Source organism: Macrotis lagotis, chromosome 4 (assembly GCF_037893015.1).
Source record: "Macrotis lagotis isolate mMagLag1 chromosome 4, bilby.v1.9.chrom.fasta, whole genome shotgun sequence".
Classification (NCBI taxonomy): Eukaryota; Metazoa; Chordata; class Mammalia; order Peramelemorphia; family Peramelidae; genus Macrotis; species Macrotis lagotis.
In genome coordinates this window covers 170,492,324-170,499,808 of record NC_133661.1, presented here as the reverse complement: position 1 = coordinate 170,499,808, position 7,485 = coordinate 170,492,324, and the positions used below count along the sequence as shown (strand labels likewise).

At 34.8% G+C, this 7,485-nt stretch overlaps 1 pseudogene; it reads right to left on the bottom strand.

Moving 5' to 3' along the window:
• Window positions 1-5,134: 5,134 nt before the first annotated feature.
• LOC141520081 (small ribosomal subunit protein eS6 pseudogene) lies at window positions 5,135-5,867 on the bottom strand (annotated as a pseudogene).
• Window positions 5,868-7,485: the final 1,618 nt, after the last annotated feature.

Below are 7,485 nucleotides of genomic sequence, written 5' to 3'. Positions count from 1 at the left end.
GTATGTAAAGTAAATACAAAGAAGTTTCTAGAAAGAGTGCCCTGAAAATAAGAGTGTTAAGGAGAGATCTCATATAGCAGATGACTTTTGAGTTGAGTCTTAAAGGAAACCAGAAGTTCTAAAGGGTGGAAGAAAGAAGGGAGTGTATTTGAGAAATGGTGGACAATCTAAGTATAAGCATGGGAGATCAAAAGTAATTTGTCAGAAACAGGATTAAAACATACATTTTCATGTCAATTATTTGTGCAACATCCTCTTTTCTACAAAGGAGAAAATTTGGTTCTCTTTAGTGGATTATGGGTTTTCTTCACTTACACTGTTAATTTGTTTCACAAATCACTTTTTCATAGACAGGGCAAAGGTAGACTTCAGTGAAGCACAGCACAGGTTATATTTTCACAAATTCTAAATTCAGTTGAATCCAAATCAATGAGGTTTTACTGCACTTGATTTAGTTGTCTCTTAATTGCCCCCCACCCAATTAAAAAGCCATAGGTTGTTTTAAGGAATCTATAAAAAGAAATGACTGTAACCATATTATAACTTCTAATCCTTGTCATAAGAATATATAATCATCAGCAATCAACACTATATAGAGGATTACTGGAGAGAGAAAAAGACCAAAAGACTTTGAACTCAGATTCCAGGTATCCTTTCATTAACTGGTGCAATAAGTTTTATTCTGATTTTGTATGAAGTTGATGCTCCCAGAGAAAGAAATAACCTCATAATTCACTGGCTGTGGGTTCAAATCCCATTCCTCCCACAAATTTGCTGACTGACTCAGGGCAAGTCAATTAACTTCCTTGGGCTTTGATTTCACCCAATGTAAATTATTTCCCAGAGGATTTTCCACTATAGCTCTGTCATGTGCTTTGAAGAAAAATGGGAAATTTGTATAGCTTGGCCATCTTCTATAATACATCTTTATTTTATGATCCTTCTCCTCGACAAGAGTTCTTCTAGGGACCTAGGTAGAATTTCTCTTTTAATCATGAGCCTAGTTTTTATTATCAATAGTAGCATAAAAGCTCTATTGGTTAGAATTAGATATTTATGTCAGGTTCATCTGCTTAGGACATTGCTATATTTCATTAATAGTGAGAAATGTCACCCTTTTAACTAATGAAATGCATCCATAATAGAGCTATATTTTTAAAGATATATAACCAGAAATAGGCCCATATGAAAGTGTCCTAAGTATATTTGCAAGTTTATTACCACAATTGCTTCTGTCTCACCCTGGCAGGCAATCCAGGGCTAATAATGTTAATCTTCATTCATTGAAACTATGATTTCAACAAGATAGGAAACTCACAGGCATTTCCAAATTCCATTTTTAAGATAACTGTTTTTTTTTCTTTTCACTCTTTTGTTGTGGGGCATTTTAAAAATGTCATGGGATGTTATTTTTTTTCCTTCTAAATATTTGAAAGGCAGCTGATACTCAACTTTGTATTACCATAAATAGGAAGTCAGACTTTCTGAGCTGCAACAAAAGGGATGCTGCCTATAACACCAAAGAAGGTTACAGTCTATGTACCATTTTAAGGATATCTGCTTATAGCAGCTGAAAGCAAGGGAACACAGAATTTCTAGGCTGATATCCCTAAAATTGACCTTTTTATGACTGCAAAGTTAATAATTATCTAGGCAGGAGGGAGAACAAAATCAGAAATTGGAGTTTTGGAGGACCTAGATTGAAGTTCTTCTTTGATGTATATTAATTAATTATTAATTATTCAATTATTTATTAATTATTATTTAATTTTATTTGATGCTTTTTAATTAAATATTTAAGTTTTCAGGGCCTCAGTTTCCTTATCTGTAAAATGGGAGAGCTGAATATTCTCTGAAATCCCTTCTTGCTTTCAGGGTTTAGCAAACTATGGCCCACTGGTTCTGGAAGCTAATGTTTCTGGGTAGCTCACATGTGTGTCTACTCATTTGTGGTGAGGGGAGTATTGAATATGGGGTTACCCTTTTATTTGGTAAAATTCTCTAATTTTTTTTATTATATCTGCTAAATCCTTCCCCACATGGGAGGTACGATTGCCCCATAGCTTTCTGGACTATGACATTCTGAGATTAAAGGACCCTTCTAGTAATTCTAGTTTCACAGATACTACTCCTTAGTCTAAAGTTTCTGATACTATAGGATGACAGCTGCAGGAAATATAGTTTCTTGACAAGATTCAGCATAAATACCACATAGAGGTGCCAAAGTGGCTCCATCAGGGACCCTAACTACAACTATATCATTATTGCCTATGCCTGCCACATTCCAGGTACAGTGGCAGACGTTATCCTTCTTAGGCCTTTCTTAGTTGATTTTTGTTTGTTTTCTTTTTTTGGTTTTTGCAAGGCAGTGGGTTTAAGTAACTTGCCCAAGGTCATACAGCTAGGTAATTATTAAGTGTCTGAGGTCAGATTTGAACTCAGATCCTCCCTGACTCCAAGGCCAGTATTCTATACACTGTGCCACCCACCTGCCCCCTCTCTTATCTGATTTTGAAGTTATGATATTTGAGTTTTTCAATAGAATTAATGAAGTTGATCTCTATTAGAGATAAAATAGAGGAAGAGGGCTATTCCAAATTAGACAGCTCCTTTGATAGAGTGGAAACCCTTCTTGGGGGCACTGTTAGCATTTTAGTGACAAAAATAAGTCAGTAGACATTTATTAATGGCACTATGTACCAGGAACCACATGTGCTATGCATTGGGAATACAAATATAAGCAGATTAAAAAAAAGAGGTCCTGCTTTCAAAGAATGTACATTCAAATTGGAGAAGACAGACTATAAAGGAAAGCTATAAAATGGGGTAGATGAGAAAAGATGAAGGTACCCACCATAATGGTATGGTAGAGAAACTTTGGAGGATCAGGTAAGGCCTGGCGAGTTAAAAAGACAAAATTGTCCCAGGTATCCTCCTTAAACTAGAGGGATGGATGGGTACAAGGGAATTCAAATGATATAATTAACTTCCATGCTGAAGAGGCCTCTGTGAAATGGCAGAGAAAATCTGGATAATTGGAAGTGTAAATCAGAGAGGAATGAAGTCATAGAAGGCCTATATAGGCATATGGAGTTTCCAGATTTCATTTTTTTTAAGGGATAGTGTCATCACAACCTGGACATGGCTTCCTGAGACTACAACAGTGAGTACAATTGTTGATAATCTTCAGAGCCTTCAATAGATCCATTATATCATTGATGTGTGTTTGTAGATGATGTGTTTTGTTGTAGACGACACCTCATTCAAGTCTCCTCAAACTATCTAACACCTTTAAATTTTCTTTCATTGAGCATCTACACAATGTACTGCAGGTATTCCTTATATTTTTGTGACTTCAGTACTATAGTGGCCCTTGGGAAAGACAGTGTAAGAAAACAAAGGAAAATTGTGTTCTGGTATGCACCTAGCCCATTCTCTAAGCATAAGTAAGACATGAGAGAGAGAGAAAATGCTTATGAATCTATACAAAAGTCTCAAATGTATCAATGTGTCCTAGAGAATCAAATACTAAATACCAAAGATTATAAATAAATTATTATATTTTAACAGATAGGAAATAATGGATTATTGATGTGGGAATAATTTCTGAATCAGGTATGTGAGAAGACTAAAATCATTGACTTAGAGCAAAGATAAAAATCAATATCAAATTAAAAAAATGAAAATGAAAATATGATATCCAACTGGGACAGTCCCACTTGCCTGTTTTAAAAAAGATGTTTTTACCTGAAAATGTGAAAACATAAAATAACAGATGTTTTCCCATTTTATTTTTATTAACCAACAAAGTTTAATGAATGTCAATCACTGTAAGGTAGAAACCCCAAATTCTAGTAATTGCTTTATCTAGGAAACTCTTGGTGTGCTTACAAAGCAGCAAAATATAGCCACCAAAGGCAATATCAGTTCAGAATACAAACTTCATAAAATCTTATTGAGGGGGCTGCTAGGTTATGAGTTATACTCTCTCATTAAGCAGTGGGAAAAACCCTGGGGAGAACCACACATTTATAGATCCTTGGCAATAGAATCAACTTAGTCATATCGACTTGAGAATACTTAAATTTGAAAGTGGAAGGATAATGAATGGACAAAAAATTGGAAGAAATCTATGTATTTTATAACAAATTCTTTTTACTACGAGAATTTTTTGTTAATTCACTAAAGTATTAAGTATTCATTATCTCTTGTTTTCTCCATTCTTTCCCTGATATGTCTTACTATGCTTATCTTTTAATGCTTTTAAATTTGTGCTTCTGATGATGAAGCATGTTTCCTCACTCTTGACAGAAAAGTGATAGTCTAGAAGTACACAAAGTGACATACTTTTGCAGACACACCCAATGTCTCACTTTGTTTTTCTTGACTTAATTTTACTTATTTGTTACAAGAGAGGACTTCTTTGGGAAATGGAAAGAGTGGGTGATGATAGTAATGCAAAAAAAGAGCATCAATAAATCATTTAAAAATACACAGAAGAAAGGAGAGTGGACTTTAAGAAGAGACAGTTTTGCTATTATCACATTAAATTCAAAATATTTTTTAAAAAAAGAGAAACTCTCCCTAATAGAAGTTCATATTTTTACATGAGCTATTTTTTCTGTTATTTATTGAAATATTTGTGTTTGCTGAAATTTATCAGTTTTAAATTTGTATTTCATATGAGTGTATACATATGTGTGTTTGTGTGTGTGTTTACAAAAATACAAATGTATTACCTCTAGCCCACATTTCTTAATGACTAATGTATATATAACCTGGTCTAACCTCTCTTGTAAAATTTTTCTTCCTAATTCTCATTTCTGTTTCTTAATAGAGCATATTCAGAATTGGTATATTCAGGTTCAGTGTTTTGGTTCCTCTGTTGCTAAATGAAAAAATAGAAACTTAGGAAAATATGGACAGGTATGTTCCATATTAAATTTATGTTATCCGTCTACCAGTTTCATCTACTAATGTTCTTTGGTCGAAAAGGTTTACTTTTATCTCATTTAAAGCAATCTGTAGACAATTTTGTTCCCCTTGTTTTTCCATGGTTTTCAGAGGTAATATCTTTTATTTTTGTCAAAATGTATTTATTTCTAACACATTTTGAGAAATTTATTTCTGACAACTAAGATTTTGAGTTGGAGACTCTCAGAGAAGACAGTCGATGTCTCTAAGTGATCTGTTCCTGACACTTTTCTTTAGCCTCCTTCATTTTCTTGGCCAAAAGCTTAGCATATTCTGCTGCTTTTTCCTTTGTTCTTCTGAGTTTGTTTCTTCTTCAGAGCAATGCATCTAGTTTGTACTGCAAAACACAGGGATTCACAAGATGCTGAATTTTAGGAGTCTTGGTCCTTGGTTTCAAATCCTTGTTGAAGGGTTTTCTCATTAAGTACTGCCCGGCTTCATCTTCTATAGATAAGTTGAAAAGTTTATGGATTCTGCTAGCTCTTTTGGGTCACAGGTGAAGAGGAACAGTTGTATATATCAGTCCTGATATATCTTTCTCACCTTTCTTCACAATAGGAAGTTGAGGACACCCAGATTAGGATCTACAATCTTACAAATCTTACAGATTTGCATTTTCTTTCTTAAGTTCTTCTATTGTGATAGCAAGAAAGGCCCTTAGTGAGCAGCAGGTGAACATGTCCATGGGACAAAACACCCTGCTTCATGGGGAAGCCTTGTTTGTTGTTTCCACCATTGAGATGGACTACATAACCCTTCCATTTTTCACCCAGAGCATCAGCAGAAACATTAGTGGTCATCTGTTTCTCATGAAAGATGCAGAGCTTTCTTTCATCATTGACTTTGATGAGTTTCTGACTGCCAGTGACTGGGAAAGGGATGCTGAATTTCATCTTTGCACAGCTGCCCACCTCAGGGTGGAAAGAAACTCGACTTCCTCTCCCTCCAGATCATATAGGCTCTTGTAGATCCCATGAAATTTTGGAACAGGGTACAGTGATAGATGGTGCTGTTCATAGGCTGAAATAATATCTTTTATCATGATCCTTTGAAATGTTTTACAAATGAGTTTGTATATTATAATATCTTCTAAACCACCAAAGCCCCTTTCACTATCACTTTTCTAGGAGAAGGAGCCTCAGATCTCTGGAAGGAGAAATCGCAAAATACCAAGGTATTCTGGTACTTGTACTGAGTATCAGAAATACTAAAGTTTGCTAAAGATGACCAAGAAGTCTTAGGTACAGACAACATGGAATGATTTGAATGTCAAAGGACACAGCAACATTTATATCTTTGATCATTTCTGAATCCTTCTGTTTTGGGTACTTGCTTGCAACTAATGTCATAGGATTGGAACTGTAAGAGTCCAAGTTGATCATTTAATGGATGAGGAATTCTAATGCAATGAATCAAATAACTTTCCTATGGTCACTCAGATGTCAGAACTGGGATCTGAGCCCAGTTTTCCTCTTCTTAAATCCAATGCCCTTTTTCATTCGCTAGACCCTTCTTGTCAGAGGTTGCAGGACATTAATACTTTAGACATAGGTGATGAATTGTGGAAGTTTTAACAGTTATTTGTGAGGCTCATTTTCATAATGGTACACAAAACTTCTTGTTTTATGGACCCAGCCTTTCTAGTTAAAGGAAAGATTTAACAACAGAGATGACTGCTTGATAACCTTCTGATTATTCATTTTGAGCCAAGCTCAGTAAAAGAAGAAGGATTCTCCATACTTAGTAGGATCTTGTGGTTGTTTCTGCTTTCTAATTGGTGTTATTTCATGCCCCAGAATACTGTAAAGTCTCCTAAATGAGATGAAAAAATAATTCAAAAGAATTCAGCCCAACTATCTATAAAGTAAAAAAAAAAAACGTGGATGAAAATTGATTGTAATATATGGTAGGATGTAAAAAGTGGAGAGTTAGTCCTTCAGTTTATTTTTTTGAACAAACTGTCACTGAGCAACCAATCAAACAACTTGGCCCATAATTAAATAATGATTGGATTGTCTAAATACTACAGTTCTTTTACTGACTCCAATCTTCTCCCTAAGACAAGAGACATTTTTTTAAACAAAAATTAATATTTTTTCAGGAGTTCCTTATGGCTATATGACATCAAATACCATAGCTTTTTGAATAATTAAACTTGTGGGCCACTAAATGGGCTATGAAGAAGCCATGATGAAGGGGTAGCCTACAGCCTATTACCAATTAAACTGCATAGAACAATATAAATGAAATTGTCAGGAAAAGGTATGTTCAGTGAAGAGATTGAAAAGACGGCACATAGCATATTGTGGTCCACTTATGGAGTATTTTAGTAGTAAAAGGATGAATCACATGGGATGGGTAACCATAAGAATTTTGATGTTTACACTGAAATGAATACACTCATCAATGACATCAGAGAACCAGAGGTTCTTCTGGTACTAAGTAAAATCTCATCTTGTACAAGACGCCTTTCTTTCTCCTCCTTGATGCTAGAACCTTCCCTCTGTGGAT